The sequence below is a fragment of the Megascapheus bottae genome, unplaced genomic scaffold (genome assembly GCF_031878675.1).
Source record: "Megascapheus bottae isolate mThoBot1 unplaced genomic scaffold, mThoBot2.hap1 H_1, whole genome shotgun sequence".
NCBI classification, from domain to species: domain Eukaryota; kingdom Metazoa; phylum Chordata; class Mammalia; order Rodentia; family Geomyidae; genus Megascapheus; species Megascapheus bottae.
This window is the reverse complement of record NW_028327858.1, coordinates 316,481-335,120: the sequence shown is the minus strand read 5'-3', so window position 1 is coordinate 335,120 and position 18,640 is coordinate 316,481. Positions and strand designations below refer to the sequence as shown.

General features: G+C 36.2%; 1 protein-coding gene across 10 annotated transcripts in view; it reads right to left on the bottom strand.

The window, feature by feature from the left end:
• The window catches only part of LOC150038959 (synaptotagmin-14), a 133,435-nt gene that overhangs the window by 61,136 nt on the left and 53,659 nt on the right, over nt 1-18,640 (bottom strand). The gene's annotated exons all lie outside the window — the stretch shown is intronic.

Sequence of the window (18,640 nt, the reverse complement as noted above, 5' to 3'; positions counted from 1 at the left end):
ATCTACTCAGGAAGCAGAGACTGGACAGGTGGTCATTCCAGTGCAGGGGAACAAAAAGCAAGGTCTCATCTCAATCAATAAGTTGGGCATGGTCATTAATGTCTTTCATCCCAGCCATTACAGGAGGACTGAGTTTAGATGAACTTGGTGGGGGGAAGAGGATGGAAGACCATATTAGAATGATAACCTATGGAACACAAATTACCAAGTGTGGCCATTCTACCTACATACATTTTATCACAACAAAAAATTCAAGCCTAATTTTAATTATGTTCTAAAATCTAAGTGCCAGTGATTGCATAGAGATTCCCTTCTTGAACACTTGTTTATTAAATACATCATTTGAAATATGACACAAAAATCAATGTTAATAAATTCTTCAATAAAAATAAAAAAATAAAAGACAAAGCACTGTGGCCCATGCCTGTAATCCTAGCTACTCAGGAGGCTGAGATCTGAGGATCAAGGTTCAAAGTCAGCCTGGACACTAAAGTCCATGAGACTCTTATCTCCAATAAACCACTAGAAAACCAGAAGTGGGGCTGTGGCTCAGGGGGTAGGGTGGTAGCCTTGAGCTGAAGAACTCAGGGACAATACTCAGGCCCAGAGTTCAAGCCCCACAACCGACCAAAACAAAAAACATAGAACTCCCCTATGACCCAGCAATTCCACTACTTGGCATTTACCCAACCATCCAGAATCTAGGGCATACTAAATCCACTAGCACAACAATGTTCACTGCAGCATTATTCACCATAGCAAAGATATGGAACCAACCTAGATGTCCCTCAGTTGATGAGTGGATCAACAAGTTGTGGTATTCGTACACAATAGAATTCTATGCTGCTGTCAGAAAAAAACGATATCGACCCATTTGTTAGGAAATGGAAAGACTTAGAAAAAATCAAATTAAGTGAAGTAAGCCAGACTCAAAGGAATTTAGGCTCAATGGTTTCCCTCATTTGTCATAATCAGTAGAAACCTTAGGCTCTACTAGCAGAGATCTGTAATAGAGCAAAACCTTGATACATAAGGCCATATAGTATGAAGCTAATTGAAAGGACCTCCAGGATATTGAAACAAAAGCCATATAATGAATGATTGTTGTCCTTAATGTACTATGTTATCTCTCATCTCCTTTGCTGTCCCTTGGGTATCTCATATTTTTACAGTACCTAACTTTGTTATCTGATATATTGAATTTATTTGTATTTGGCTATTTGAAACTTGATAGGGAAGGGAGGAAAACCAAGACGGGGGGGGGGGGACCCAGGGGGGAGGGTAAAGGGTACCAAGACATGTGAAAGGGTATCAATGTATGTGAATTAATGCACCTTCTATATGGCAAATATCATGTAATCCTTTTATTAATTACAATAAAAATATTTTTAAAAGTACCAAAAAAGTAAAAAAAAATCAACTAAAATGTCTTGTCTACAATGAAATAAAAAATAGCTTTCAGGTGATCTGGATGGTGTAGCACTGGAAGTATTATCCAACTCACCTTTGAACAGAATTTGTACAATAAGGAAAGAAGATATCAGAACAGAGTAACCAAAAAATATTACAAGGCTATTATATCTCAACTGAGTGGATCAAGAGAAGAAATGCTGAAAGTCCCCCCAAAGGAGTTGACTGTTTTAAAGAGCAGAAGAAGTAAATCACGGAAAAGGAAGGATTTAAGCTCAACAACAATAACGAAAGACTGACTACTAAGGCCAGCTGAGACCAACAGAAGAAAGCAGCGAAGGCACAGGAAAATTATTTGACTGCTAAACTGCAAAGTCAACATGATGGAGAAAAAAAAAACAAAACAAAAAGATATTCTGAAGTGTAAAGAAGCACCATAAAACTTCACATTGATAATCAGAATCAGGATGAAAAAGTAATCAAGAAACACTCAATATAAGCTCATTGTGATTTCTATTATAGCAGAATTGTTCTAAAGTTCATCTGAAGAATTAAGGCACAGTAACCACTAAAAATTAACAAAAATGTTTCAATATTAGACACTGTAACAGAATGAAGAATAGAGAATAGAGAAATAGAAGTTTACAGATTAGATTTAGCACATGACAAAAGTAATAATTACTTCAAGTCAGTGATTTAAAAGCTTAAGATTTTCCTGGAAGTAACAGTGATAAATGACTAACAATTTAGAAAAGAGATCACTTTGATCATTATATTAAAATAAATGAGAGCAGGATAATACTTACAGGTCAAAACTGAAACCATAACAAGTAGAAGAAAATATGAGAGTATAAGAAAATATGAAAAATATTTCCAAACCTCAAAATGGAAAGTCTGCATGTACTATGAAGACTGGAAGCCATAAAACTTAAAAGTTTAAAAAGCTCATACAACATTAAAAGTCTTAATTGGCAAAATAACTACCAATAATAGAAAAAATAACTAGAGAAATATCTTAAACACAAAACAAAGACTCATATCCTTCATCAACTAAACTGGTGTTGTTAACATCCAAGAAGTCTCAATCAACATGAAAAATACTTGCGATTCAAAAGAAAGATAGGTCAAATACTAAGTCATACATATGCATATTACAAACACATCATATGTAAATACATATGATAGAAAAATCTATGATATCAATATCAAGCTCTATAACAAACTATTATTTCAACTTTAATTATTTTAATTTTAGGGGGTTATATATTCAAAAATATACATTAACTAGGCACTTTTGGCTCATCCCTATACCATAAGCGGCTCAGGAGACTGAGATCTGAGAATTGCAGTTTGCAGCCACCTCGGCAAACAAATCCAAGAGACTCTTATCTCTATACAGGAAAAAGTGGAGGTGGGGCTCAAGTGGTAGAGTGGCAGCTGTGAATGAAAAAGCTGAGTCTCAGCACAAAGCGCTAAGCTCAAGCCGTAGGTCCAACACACACACACACACACACACACACACACACACACACGCACATGCACGCACACGCACACGCACACACGTACGCACATGTGCCAACAAACCTCAATATTACAAAAATAAATGATAAATAAAAACGCCAAAGATAACGACTATCCTTAGAACCTGGGAACAAAAAATCTTGGGAACAAAAAGTATAGGAGTTTGTGGGACAAGAATGTCAAATTTCCTTTGTAATTTCTAATGTTTGCTGTACCCACTACAATTCTAGATGGCAAGGTGGTATAATGAACATCAACAACTTCTGCTCATTGATTAAATACTGTTTTAAAGACAGTATGTCTCAGCAATCAACTTATTTTCTGTGAAAGGTAATCCTTACCCACTTGAACATTATCATGCTTGTTTCCTGTCAAAGATTCAAAAAATTTTTAAAAATATCACTGACCTGGTATGTTTATCCAATTGTATCTGTTATATTTGTAGAATAGAAAACAAGCTATTATATTTGCATTCAACCATTTGCAGAGATCATCTCTGTTTAGTATTACACTATAAGAGTAAAATTCCCAAATATGCACTTGGTTATTAGTTCTATTTTTAACCTGCCACTCATATACTTCCATGTGCTTAAAATTCAGAACATGTTTACATTATCCATCCAGCAGGCTAATGCAACTGCATACCAGACAGTCATGCATAATTCAAATCAATATCCTCAGGCTTGCAACTCTAAGTCAAAGCTGCCTTTAAAAAGCTTGAGTATGACTTTAACATGAATAAAGTACATCTAATTTTTCTTTTTATATGACAAATTGATACTTTTTGCAATAGAATGCTAAAAATGCAAAGCTACTATAGATCTTTAGACTACTGAGAAAAGATAATTGAAAAATAAATAAGATAGCTACAGTAGTCTCAAAAAATTAATTCTAAATAGTGAAGAAACCATGTAGAAGAAAATTCAAACAGCAAAGTTCACAATATAATAATATATTACGTGAAATTTTACCAACATCCAAAATGTACATAAAATTACAGAATCAAAGCCCTATTTATGCTGTGAAGTGGGATTTCTTTTACACTTAATTTCAGGTTACAAACTCCATGTCATATGATTAGTTTTATTCAAGGTCCTTACCTATAAACCACATAACTAAATTAAGTAATATGTTTTTAAAAGCCTGAATCTATCAATCTGAAGTAATTGGCTAAGCAGGTCAAGATGCAGTGCTGAACAGCTAGTGTATTTTCTCTCTTGTCTTCACAGTAGACACCTGCTTTTAAAAGAATCAGAAGCTAACGGGGTCACAGTATAGAAATATCTTCTTGGAGGCTACTAAAAACATAAAATGTCTACTAATAACTTGAATTGTGACTTGACTCATAATCTATTAGCTGCTGGATTATAGCTCTTATAAGCAAGGATAAATCTGTATCTTTTGACTGTTTTTCTTCCCAAGAGCTTCAAATCTAGCTCATCATTTAAAGATACCCTCCAGATATGAGCAATGTTGCATTGTTCATGCAAGCCAACTCAATTAGGAAAATTTCATATTAGTTCTCTTCAATATTACAGGCATATTACAAACATAATCTCCTCTCCACTGACAGCCCATTAATGTCAAGGTGCAGTCATATGAAGGATAAAATTAATGGGATAGAGAGAAAGGATTTGATGGTATCGGAAGCAATGAAACACAGATGAAATGGCAGCCCATTGGGAAATGATAATGACCCAGGAAGTTCAGCCAATGAAGACAGAATCTAGTAAGGATTTTCTTCAGTTTTCTTACAGAGACAGAAAACACATGTTCAGATGATAAAGTAGGAAAACTGAAGATATCTTTATCAATTAAGACCTGGACTTAATCAGCTTACAGACAACACTGTTTGTCAAACAGGTTCAATATGTGTTCTGTAAGAATATAATAGGAGGGCCAGGAGATTGGCATAGTGGTAGAGTTCTTGTCTAGCATGCACGAAGACCTGGGTTTGATTCCTCAGTACCACATAAATAGAAAAAGCTAGAAATGATGTTGTGGCTCAAGTGGTAGAGCTCTAGCCTTGAGAAAGTCCAAGGACAGTGCTCAGGTCTTGAGTTCAAGCCCCAGATTGCAAAAAAAAAAAAAAAGAATATAATAGGAAAATGGATTTTACAGGAAATCAATCACAAGTTAAAGCTTAAAAACACTGATACACAAAACTTCAAAATTGTTCTAGTGACAGCAAATACAAAACTGCCCTAAAACATAAACTGTATCCGTCAGTAGTTTACAGCATGAACCACTGAATTACATTTTCCACCTCATCAGAGAAGCAATCACCTTTACATTCCCCCCAATGCCCAAAAAGCTTAGTACTTTCATATGCCTTGGAAAAGACTAATGATAAGGCTTAGAGAGATAATATAACTTATCAAGTTTATCTTTTGTAACTAACTTTACAGACTATAATGGAAATTATAAAGGCAGTAAAGTAAGACATTAACAGTTCTACTTAGTAACACAGGACATCCAGAATATGACAACTGAAATGAACCTTAAGTCACATTGTCTAATCTTTGCGAAAGGAAGCAAAGACAACCTGTGTCGTTTCCATAGAAACCGTTTATAGGCGATAACGGTAAAAGCCAGCCTGTTACTAACTGGGTAGAAACTAGCAGACTCACACAAGGTTGCTTGAACCATTACCATAAGTAGGTTTAAGGAAAGAAAAAAAATGAAGTTGCATACCAAATTTCAATGGTAATACTAATGCAGTAGCAGTCAAAGGTAAGCTGGAGAAATCAGATAAAGCTCACACATGGACTTCAGATGACACAGCCACTACCAGTCTCAACTCCCATTTCCCCATTCTACCTTCCAATGGATCTATTTGCATCCACTTATTTATATGGGAGGATGTGAAGCCTTGAGAAAAAACTTCCTAAGAAGGCCAAATATTACAGGTCGAAGTGAATGAAACAATTGACATTTCTGAAGCAGAGCAGTGAAATTCTTCACAACTACAGAGGGACGATATCTGTCATGGAAAACTATCAGAAGTTACATACAGAATCTGAGTTCAGAAAAAAATAGTAGCCCTCAGTGTAAGATGATGGCTAGTAAATAATTCCATCCTGCAAAATGCTTTTGAGAACATACATACTCCTCAGAAGAAAGCCCTCACGAACACTCTCTTCAAACTTTGTCAACCCAAGGAATCCAGTTATGACCTTCAAACGCTTAACTCTAAAGAGAATTCCCCAAACTAAGTATAATCCAAAAGGAGAATTCTCCCTTTCACTTGCAAAGGAACGAGACTTTTTTTCTTTTTAATTGGTTGGGGGGCTTGAACTCCGGGCTTGGGTTCTGTACCTGAGCTCTTCAATTCAAGGCTAGTGCTCTACCACTTGCACCACTTCCAGTTTTCTAGTGGTTAACTGGAGATAAGAGTCTCATGGACTTAAAGGCCTGGGCTGGCTTTGAACCATGATCCTCAGATCCCAGCCTCCTGAGTAGAAAAGATTACAGGCGTGAGCCACCAGTGCCTGGCTAGGAACTGGACTATGAAGGCACAGCAGTAATGGAAGGTGATAATGGCAGAGTCCAATTAGCACAGTTTAGATGAGTGGTGATTATGTCTTAGGTAGCAGAACTGACCAAAGGAATAGTCTGGAATAGAGGTCAAAAATAGAGTTGCAGTCTGGCCTAATTTGTAAGTGACCTATTGAAAGCTCCCCAAAACAGAAGGAAAAGGAAATACAGCAAATTACAGAGTCTCTGTATAGGTTGGTAAGGGTGACACCATTGAGAATTATTTATACTATTATGATTACTAGAGGCTACAAAGGAGAATTGTGGAAGTCGGTTAGATAACTGGTACAAAATACAAAAACAAGCAACTCTGTAGTCACCAACACATTGAGGGTGGGAGAACCTATTAGTTATTTTATAAATAACTAGAGAGAAAAGCTCAAAGGCTCCAAACACAAAGTAATGATCAAAATAGAAGAGTTAATCACCTTGATTTGATCCGCCCATGCTATACACATATTCTGGAATATTACTCTGTTCTCCAAAATATGCACAACAATTACATTTTAATAAAATGTTTTAAATGTTTAAATTACATATATTTGGACAATTTCATAATTAATAAAATAATTTCAATTATTTACAATTGAGGACAAAAACATGAGAAGGGGTATCAATGTGTGAGAATTAATGCACCTATTATCTGGCAAATGTAACTGTAACTCCTCTATACATTACAATTAAGAAAAAGAGAATTATTTTAGGAATTAACATAACTCTAATATGTAAGCTGGAGAAACTTGGCATTATTTAAACACATATATGTATATTCTTTATGTATCATTTTCCTTACATTAACAAGGATGAACCTATAAAGTCTTAATTACCAAACTGCTAACATTATATTATGTACATAAACCTGATGATGATCTTCATTAATTATAAAATATAATAATCCTTTATTATATATGCTTATATACACCCTATGTATGTTTATAAATATATATATTATAATGGTTATAAGTATATATATTGTAAGTATACTAAAAGTCAAACTGAGTTTAATCATATTAAGGAATTTACTAAAGTCAGCTCAGTGGAGTATAATATGAAACAGCTTAACTTTTACTCTAATTGCTATAATTTAGTTGTATGATACTGAAATTCCCTCACACTGTATTAAATAGCATATTGAGGCAGAATTCACCCGTTGCTAGTCCCTTTCTGTTATTAAATGATTTCAAACTGGTCTACTTTAAAATTACATTCCCAGAAATAACCCAAATCTCATGTCTATAGTCAAAGTTTCTAGTTTCTAGTCCAGAGTTATTAATAGTCCATACATAGTTCACAAATCTGCCCATGCTTTAAATGAGCTAATGTAAATAAAGGATTCAAGCAATGTTACTATACAGCAAGTACTTCTGTCAGGTTTAGGTTTTATTACCTTTGCAAACCAACTAAGCTCATGAAACTTTGTACTTTTTTTTGGGGGGGGGTCAGCATTGGAGTTTGAATTCAGGACCTTGCACAACTTGTTTGGTTGGCACTCTACCATTAAGCCACACTCAAGCCTGAGGTTCACACTTGTAATCCTCCCTCTGTTGTAGCACCTTAGTTATTTAGAGCTGGGTCACCTTCTTTGTTTCTCTTCCATCTCTGATTATTCTGATGTAGAGAGGTAAAGAAGAGGAAAAGCAAAATTTTCTGTGCTGGCCTTCCTGGATGCCTACAGGTGATAAGAAACTACCCCCACCTCATTGTAGTCGGGTTGGTCAACAGAGACACTGAGAAAGTTTACTGATGTGATTTCTTCACAATGGTGTAGATGGTTCCTGTGGGAAGTGGTCAACTTCATCTAATCCTCCGTAATCACAAGGAAACAGCAAGAGGAGTCAAGACTCCTGTGCCCAGTAGTGTATGCTCCCAGTTAATTAGGTTGGAGTATCTCCTTCTGGCTTGCTGGTTATCTGGTCTGTGCCACAACTCTTACTTCTTCCTCTATTTTCCATAGTCTTCTACACAGAGCCTCAGAAATACCTGTTCCTATGTCCTCCAAGAATTTCAAGTGCCCACTGAGAAGTGAGAATGGGGTAAGAGAGCTGTTAACAAACCAACTCCCCACATTCTGATTTTTCTTTTCCTTCCTCTTTTATTTCTTGTTTGAGATGGGATAGCAGTTTATTGTAGCAACTGAAATGACTTTGGATGCAATGCAACTAACCTGGGCTACCCCAAATAAATACTGCGAGATGGCTATGATCCCAGCGGTCGGGAACGGTTGGCTCATGATTCTGGGTTGGCAGTATGGAAACGGAGAACTCCTCTCTCGATTTTGTTATTCCAATACAAACAAAATCAACATATCTACCTTCTCCAAATACCAATATTACCTGTTTTACATACAGGTCTTGATATACACAACCTAATTAAATGCCTCCATAGGAAAAGACATGGAATGTATATGTATCCTTTTTTTTTTTTTTTGCCAATCCTGGGGACTGAACTCAGAGCCTGAGCACTATCCTTGGGTTTTCCTCAAGGCTAGAGCTGTACCACCTGAGACTTGAGCCTCAGTACCATTTCCAGCTTTTCTATGTATGTGGTACAGAGGAATTGGACCTATGTCCACGTGCATGCTAGACAAGCAATCTACCACTGGGCCAAACTCCCGGCCCTGGAAATATATGTATTCTTTTCTTTAAGTATATGTATTCTATATATTCATTACCATGAAATATTCGCAAGAAACCTACATATGTAGTGGATTCAGCAGACAAGCTATGGAGAAGGAGGAGACCTAACTGTCAAACATGAATAATCCATTATCCCACTTTGTGAATCAGGATGAATGCAAACTGAGGGAAAACATAAAGTACATTAAGAAATCACACTCAAGAAGTCCAAAAGTGAGGACTCAGAGGAGCTTTTACATTAGGAAAATCAAGTTTATGAGTTTGTTTCAATTAAATTAAATAATGATTGACACATTAAATTGGTAACCAGTGAGCACTATGCAGACGCTGGGAATCTGCAATGAAGTGAGGTGAAATAAGCTAATGTATGGCAGAAAAAGAACACTCAAAGCCAATGAGGGTTTCGGATATTGAGGGACTAGAAAGGACAATCTGTGAGGGTGTTAAAAATAAATTCTATGGCAAATGTTGGCCTGAACTTTGGCCTTGACATGCTATGCTAAACAAGCAGAAAGAGATCCCAGTGTTCCAATCTGGAGCATATTTATTACAAAGGAACAAAACATAGGAACCATGGTGGCAGGCTGATGGGCTGCTTCGAGAGGGTGTTTAACTGTGGGAATATAAGGAAAGGTTACTTAGATGTTTATACTGCTTCTTGTTTCAGTTCATCTTTAATTTTATGGTTCCAACTATCAATATGATTAACTCAATGCTTTCAAGTAAGCTTTTTAAATACAAAACCTTTCATTTAGATAGAACTTAACTTATTTAAACAGACAAGAGAAGGAAATTCTAGACACTTCTGTCTCCATTTTTTCTTGTTCCTATAGTAAACCAACCAAAGGTCCACAGAACCATTCATGAAGTAGTTTCAAACCAATGTGGAAGCCAGACACAGTAGGCAAATCATCCCAATTATGTGAAATGTCCATCAGTAAATTTATGCTGAGAAGAAGTGTGGTTATCTGAGGCTGAACATGGGAATGGGAAATAACTGTAAATTAGTGAATAACAATGTTTCAAAAATAATTTATGGCAATAATGCCATAAAGCAAAGTTACATTGAATTATATACTTCAACTGAGTAAGCTTTATCTATAAAATATAACTGAAGCTAGACGTTGGTGGCTTACATGTATAATCCTAGTTATTCAGAAGACAGAGATCTTAAGATCAAGATAAATCCAAGACTTTGGTGTCTAACTAACCAGCAAAAACCCAGAACTAGAGACATGGCTCAAAAAGCAAAGTACCAGGCGGGGCATTGTGGCTCACACCTATAATCCTAGCTACTCAGGAGGCTGAGACCTAAGGATTGCGGTTCAAAGTTAGCCTAAAAGTCTAAAATGTCTGTGAGACTCTTATCTTCAATTACCCACCAGAAAACCAGAAGTGGCACTGTGACTCAAGGAGAAGGGTGGTAGTTTCAGATGAAGAGCTCTGGGACAACACCTAGGCCCAGAGTTCAGGTATCATGATGACTGACCCCCCCAAAAAAAACCCAAGGAAATAGGCTTATTATTGTACTGTTTGCAATTATTTTTCTTCCTTTCTTCTTTGGTTTATTCCCTTTGTCTCATATATATTAGTTTATCTGATTTGGGGAGGGGAAGGGGAAGCATAGACACAGAGGTTGGGGACAAAAGGCGGACCAATTCAGCAGTGATACTCACTAGACCCTGTGCTGGATGTGAACCGTACAACCTGGGTAGAAGAGAACAAGGGAGGGAGGACATTGTTCAAAAGGAAATGTACTCATTAACTGACTTATGTAAAACTTCTCTATACATCACCTTTACAATAAACACTTAAATATATATAGAGAGAGATAGATACATGTGTATGTCTCAGTAAGATTATTTTAAAAATACTTAGTAAGGGGCTGGGAGTTTGGCCTAGTAGTAGAGTGCTTGCCTAGCATGCACGAAGACCGGGGTTCCATTCCTCAGTACCACATACATAGAAAAAAGCCAAAAGTGGTGCTGTTGCTCAATTGTAGAGCTCTATCCTTGAACAAGCCCAAGGACAGTGCTCAGGCCCTGAGTTCAAGCCCCAGGACTGGCAAAAAAAAAAAAAAAAGGAAAAGGAAAGAAAAAATACTTACTGAAAAATGTTTAAAGTTAGAAGTTGATAGATAATGTGGCTCAATGACAGTGCCTGCCTACCTTTCATGAAGACCTAGACTCAATGCCTAATATTGCAAAAACAACAATAACAACAACAACAAAAACTATGTTAGCAATTACTAAGAAGTATTAATTCTTAGGAGAGGAAGACAAAGGCACTATGTGCATCTGATCATATAAAGTAACATTTACTGAAATGAAAACCCTAGAAAATGAAAAAGGAGTGCTTTTCATTGTTTAAAAAAAAAGAAAGAAAGAATTAAGACATTGTCCAAGAAGGATCATTTTCATTACCTGACCTATGGAACCAGAGCCCCTTTATACAGTTTCTTAACAACTTCATATAACAGTAAAAAAAAAAAAAGGAGATCTAGAAATTTTCTTTGTAATATGTAATTTATATTAGTAAATATAATCCAAACAGAAATAAGTTTCCCAAGGACAAATAAACATACAGTAAAATTTAATAAAGACTTAAAAATTAATGAAAATACTGAGTTCTAAAGTCACATAGAATAGAAATAAGAAAAATGAAATATCTATTGAAGATTTACAAAACTTGCTTTGGTAAAACATAATAGAATTTCATTCATTTATTGCTAAAATTTTATATGAAGTCTACTGTTTATCATGAAGAAATACATCTCCAAAATCCTGCTTCCCCATGTTAAAGGAAGGTGAGAATTTGCATTTCATTTGATGAACACTTTTATTTTTCAATTCATAATTTGACTTCTTCTCCATATTACAAAATGTTTCTTCCTTTAAAAAGCCTGTAACCCAGATGTCAGCCGTTGATGCCTATAGTCCTACCTCGGGAGGCTGAGATCTGAGGAAAGTCCACAAGTCTCTCATCTCCAATAAACTACTCAGAAATGGCAAAAGCCAGCTTTGGCTCAGATGGTACAGTATTACTAGCTAGCCTTGAGCAGAAGAAGCAGCTCAGGGATAGAGTCCAGGTCTGGAGTTCAAGCCCTATGATCCACAAAAAAAAAAGAAAAGAAAAAGCAAAAGAAAGAGAGAGAGAGAAGAGAGAAAAAGGAAGCGATGGAGAGAAAGGGAAAAAGAAAGAAGAAAGAAAAGGAAAAGAAAAAGTATATAAATTTACAAGTGAATCGTACCAGTAATTCATACTATACTTTGCTTTTTTCACTTTTCTATCTGGAAATATGAAAATTTATATCTATTGGCATTTTAATTTTTTTGCCAGTCCTGGGCTTAAGCTCAGGGCCTGAGCACTGTCCTTGGATTTTTTCTCAAGGCTAGAACTCTACCACTTGAGCCTCAGCACCACTTCTGGCTTTTTCTATGTATGTGGTACCAAGGAATAGAACCCGGGTCTTCGTGCATGCTAGGCAAGCACTCTACCACTAGGCCAAACTCCCGGTCCACTGGCATTTTAATTTCTATTAATGTAGATTCATTTTAAGTATTCATTTCCACACCTGCAGTCAGCAGGCACTGAGTCCAGCTCTCTCCATGCCCACTTCTTGTCTATTAAAATAACACTGCTACTTCAGAGACAAGATATGGGTAGAGGAAAGCTGCTTTCAAAGTTGTAACTTCATAGGAAAGAATACTTCAGAAATGCTCATGCTTCATGTTAACCTGAGTGAAGATCAAGAAGGGAAGAGAGAAAGAATGTGTCCTTATGTAAAGTATACTGAACTTATATACTTGTTACATGTAAATTTGGAAAGGTAAGGAATTGAAATTAACTCTAAAATAAATTAACTATATTCTAGCCATATTATATATGCATTTATAAAAATCTAATTAATTTAAGGGAATCATTTACTTTGTATTTAGTAATATTTTGAATAAATGGATTGTGATCTGACAAGATTTTGTAGTTTATCAAAGAAATATGTTGTTGCCTTACTCCAATGAATTAAAGTTCATATTAATGTTATCATTTTAGAAATTTTTAGATGTGGCTTTTAAATACTGTCCACACAGTTATGATTCCCAAATTCCTCTTCCTAGCCTATAGATTTGCTTTGATGACCATACTTTCATAGTGACCTGCCAACTTGATATTATAAGTAGATACCTCTAAGATGTTACAGAATGTCCAGAAAATCTCCATTCCTGTGCTAATTTTACCATGTTAATGAGTTCATTAACAGTAAGTAGTAAGGATTTCCATCATGTCATATTCATGAAATCCCTAAGACACCTACCCTAAATTTAAAGAAGACTTAACACTGATCATTCTCAAACTTTTACAAACAATTGGAAGTAGAACACTGCTTAACTCATCCTGTATGGCCAATATTACCCTAATATCAGAACTAAAGACACCACAAGGAGAAAATAAACTAGAGACAAATATCTCATATGAATACTGATGCCAAAATAAATAAAATATTAGCAATACTAAATAAAATATTATCCATCTGAATTCAGCAGAGAATAATAAGAGGATTTCACTCCATGAACAAATAGAATTTAGTCTAGGAAATTAAGGAGGTTCAACATAAAAAATGCAATCCAGGGCCGGGAGTTTGGCCTAGTGGTAAGAGTGCTTGCCTAGTATGCATGAAGACCCAGGTCTGATTCCTTGGTACACATACATAGAAAAAAGCTGGAAGTGGTGTTGTGGCTCAAGGGTAGAGCTCTAGCCTTGAGAAAAGTCCAAGGACAGTGCTCAGGTCCTGAGTTCAAGCCCCATAACTGGCAAAAAAAATGCAATCCATATAATAAACCACATCAACAGAATGAATGGAAAAACAAAGGGATGCAACATGTTGATGGCAGTGTATGAGGCTTGTCAGCTGATGGGCTCTGGTGAAGTGACTGGATCATGGGGACTCGAATCTTTTTTTGTTTTGTTTTGTTGTTGTTGTTTTTTGCATTTTTTTATTGTAGTTAGTAAAAGGGTTACATGATATTTGCCAGATAGAAGGTGCATTAATTCACGTACATTGATACCCTTTCACATGTCTTGGTACCCATTTCCCTCCCCCCCCACACCCCGCACCCGGGACTCGAATCTTAACAGTGTATGAATCCACCAATTGACCCATAATTTGATGGCATTATTAGAATGTGCTGTAAACTGGGCTGAGCTTCAGGAAGCAGTCCACAAGGAACACTTTATTCCTGGACTTTCCAGGTTTGCTCTCTGCTTTGTTCTGCTGAGGTAAGCAGCTTTGCTTCACACAGGTGGACACAGGTCCATAACAATGGCACCAAGCACACACAGGCTAGAACTTTTCAAACCAGGAGCCAAAATTAATCATGGGTCGAAGCCAACCCAGGCAAGAAAGTCCATGAAACTCTTCTCTCCAATCAACTACCCCGCCAAAAAAACAAAAAAAAGCCAGAAGTGGCACTGTGAAGCAAGTGGTACAGTGCTAACCTTGAACAAAAGAAGCCTAAGTCCAGAATTCAAACCCCAGGACCAACAAAAAAAAAATTAATTAAAGTAAAAATGAAATCTTAAAAGTAACAGAAAACTATGCTTTAGTGGCCCTAATATTAAGATAACAACAAAATCAATGCATGAAATTTCTGCTATAGCCATAAGGGGAAAACTCAATGATAAGTATATTGTATACATGTGGGCTATATACCCTAAGACAGAAGTGAAGCTGGAAATTATTCTTAATAGTGTTTGGCCCCAAATAACATCTTAAAATTTTAATAGAGCTGGGGGAGAAAAAGTGGGAGAAAAACATGGGAAGGAGTAACAATGTTCAAGAAGTAATGTACTCACTACCTTAATGAATGTAACTGTACATCACCCTGACAATAAAATTAAAGAAAAAAGAAAAAATTAATATAGCTGTACATAATATACAATATAGCTTCTTAATCTCGGCAAATTAAGAATAAAAATCCCCAAATAATAAAAAGATATTCTAATAATTTAAGACTAAATTCAATCTTCATATGAAGATCTTAATTAGGCTTCTCCATCTAATGTAAGCATTAATGCACCAGAATGGAATTTCAGAGATTGATCTAGCTTATCAACTTAAGTAAGATATCTACAAATCATAATTGATTTTGTTCTTTTAAAATAAGACAGGTTATAGTGACTTATTAAAATAAAGCAGTAAACAAAATGTATTTGATAAATTCCTTAATATAAACATTATTTTAATGTTGAGTTTTCCTAAAAACAATTTTTAAGCGTACCACTTTTTGAATTTTCAAAGTAAACTAAAAGATTAATATGGCCACCTAGAGGAGAAAACACGATTAACAAATATGTCATCTCTGTTTTTCTTTTTTTTCCTAGAACACCTGTTTTCCAGGTTGATAGCAATACAATGTCCCATTAGACACAATACATTTAGGGAGACAGTAAAGTGGCCTGAGCCAAATAATGTTAGATTTGCAATGAACCTGGAAAGTGCCATTTGGAGTAACCTAACTGGTCTAAACATGCCTTCATTTTAATAAAATGGGGGATAATCTCACCTACTATAATGAATTATAGTGACAGTATGTGAAGAAACTGAAACTCAGGAACACAATAGGATCTAAACAAATGGTAGTTCTCAAGACTGTGACATGTTGATGTAGGGGTAGTTACACAGACAGGTATGCAACCAGCTGATATGAGTATGTGTCAGAAATAAATTCCTCTCCTTTCTACATACATGAAGAGGAGGATAACTATTGGCAGGTGGGAAGATGAAAATGAAATGTTAGATTTACAAATCCCTTTAACTTACTTCTATATCTTTGTTCTGAAAACTGATGAGGAGGGAAGAGATGAGGAAGTGGTAACAAAATATTGCAGGAGCCAGGTGCCAGCAGCTCACAGCTGTAATCCTGGCTACTCAAGAGACTGAGATCTGAGAATCAAGGTTTGATGCCAACCCAGCCAGAAGGTCCATGAGACTCTTATTTCTAATTAACCACCAGAAAACTGGAAGTGACACTGTGGCTCAAAATAGTAGAGTGCTAGCCTTGAGCAAAAAAGCTCAAGGACAGGACAGGGCTATGGCTGAAAGGGTAGGGCGGTAGCCTTGAGCTGAAGAGCTCAGGAACTCTGAGCCCAGGCCCAGAGTTCAAGTCCCATGGCTGGAAAAAAAATATTGACTCAATATTTGCATACCCATTGCTATGGACATGGTATTAGAAATATAAACATAACTACATAGACATAAAAACCTATGATTCTATAAACATAATGTTTTATTTCATAAAATAATTTGTATCTATGATATACAAACCCTTAGCCTAATTTTGATTATGTTCTAAAAACTAAGTGCCAATGATTGTATATAGAGATTCCCTTCTTGAATACTCGTTTGTTAAACATGTCACTTGAAATATGATATAAAAATCAATGTCAATAAATTCTTTAATAAAAAAAAGCTCAGGGACAGTGTCCAGGCCCTGAGTGCAAGTCCCATGACCAAAAGGGAAAAAATGTATATTACCTTAATATACTTCCCCTTAATACTATCTGGCTTCTTCACTATCCCATTAAAGGTACTGATTCAAATTAAAGGTATTGATCCTTCTTTATTGGAAAAGGGAGTTTGTCTGAATTCTCATAATTCATCTCTCTACCCTCCTTAAAATTCTCCTTCCATGGACAATAAAATACAAGTTTCCTAGTTGTCTTCTTTTACCATCTCTTTTGCCATCTCTTCTGTCATCTCTTCTGTTTCTTTATGTAACATTTTCTCTACATACATTCTTTATCAATGACAAAGAATTTCTATCTCTAAGTATTCTGAAAACCTCTCTCCCTGACCCCATTTAAGATTGAAAGCTCAATAACCAATTTCAAATGCTTAATTATTCTGTTTTTATCACATATAATAAGGTATCCAACAACAGTAACAATAATAAAAAAAAATTCTCTCTGGATGTCATGTTTATATGAATGACTCTATCATTCTCCTAGTCATACATGATGGAATCTGTATTTCATTGATTTTCCTATTCTTCTAATGTTCAAAACATATTCAGTTCCTAAATCCAGTATTCTCTCTTCTACCCTTATATATTCCTAGTGACACTGCTATAATTCAGGGGGAGGGGGTCATTTTTCACAAGCTACTGCAAAGATTCCTTAACTGTTATCCCTTTCCAATAATTCTTCTGCTGCTAAATTCATCTTTCTACAACATGGCCTGTCTATGATTTCTTGCTATAAAACCCTTCAATGAGTACCCACTGGCTAAAAAACTGAACCCAATTTCTTTTGATTTATTTAGTAACAGATTGTTACCAGCACTTGGTCAAAACTCCATGTAATAATAACTAAGAATAAGGCAGGCTAAATATGAAGCTAATTTGACAATGCCTGAAATCAATCTACCCTGCTGTTTTATCCAATAATTCAGGGAAGACATGTATAGAAATGTTCAGGACAGGAAATATGTGGCTATAAACATAATTATTGCGTCATTTTATCAAGTGAGAAAAGTACTTAAATGTAGGAATAGATATGCTTTAATGGTAAGCCTTCTATATCTACTTCAGCAACATGTGTAAACAAATGTGGACATGTCCCTGGACTTGTCCCTTCCAGGTCTAAAGCCCATGTCAGCAAAGAAAGGGAAACATATCAGAGGTGGAATTATCCTTAGAATTATTGGAGTCCTTGATAATCCAATAAACTGTTTCTGAAGCATAGTATAAAACTGTACCCATTCTCAATAAATTTACCTCAGACTACTCTCCCACAAACAATAAATCCCATGTCTTCCCCTATGGGCCATGTGAAGCTTCTGACTGTTATTTAGGGGCCATATTGAATGCAGTAGTATACATGTACATACTGGAATTCAACCAGGTAACCCTTATCAGCTCCTAAAAGGAATCTGGGAATTGCTGTCATCTGAGAGAACAGTAGGTTCTCATCTTTCACCATATGTATGCTAGGTGAAGACTCAGGGTAGAAAGACAGCCAGTCAGTGGCCTGGATGGTGAGAGCACTGCAGTCAGTGGGTTTATAATCTTAGGACAATTGTGCTGCTCCCTCCTCCAGATGCCCAAATACCCCTGCCTCCAGAAAGCTCATTGATTTCCCCCCTTCAAACCCCCCCCATCTGCCCAGGAGCCAGCTAAACTGCTCCTGGACTCCTTGGAAAAGCCAGCCCCCAGAATCCCGAGGAGGAAATGCAGACTCCACAGCAGGGAGACCGGATAACCAGCTCTGGCTCCCTGTCCATCTACTCGGGCAGCTTTATCTTTCACCTTGCAATAAACTTCTTTTTCGCTCAAGTTTTTTGCTATTCTTGGCTTTTTTTCCCCCACACTGTCCAGAGAACAAGGCCCTACAGGCTCATGTCACTCACATACCACTGGTGGAATAGGAGCTACAGTTATGACATTATTTAACCAGTCAGTGTTTTGGTACTGGTTTGGATTTTTGGCTTCAGCCCAAACTTCAAATTTGAATAAATTATATTCTCAGACACATTGCTTCAC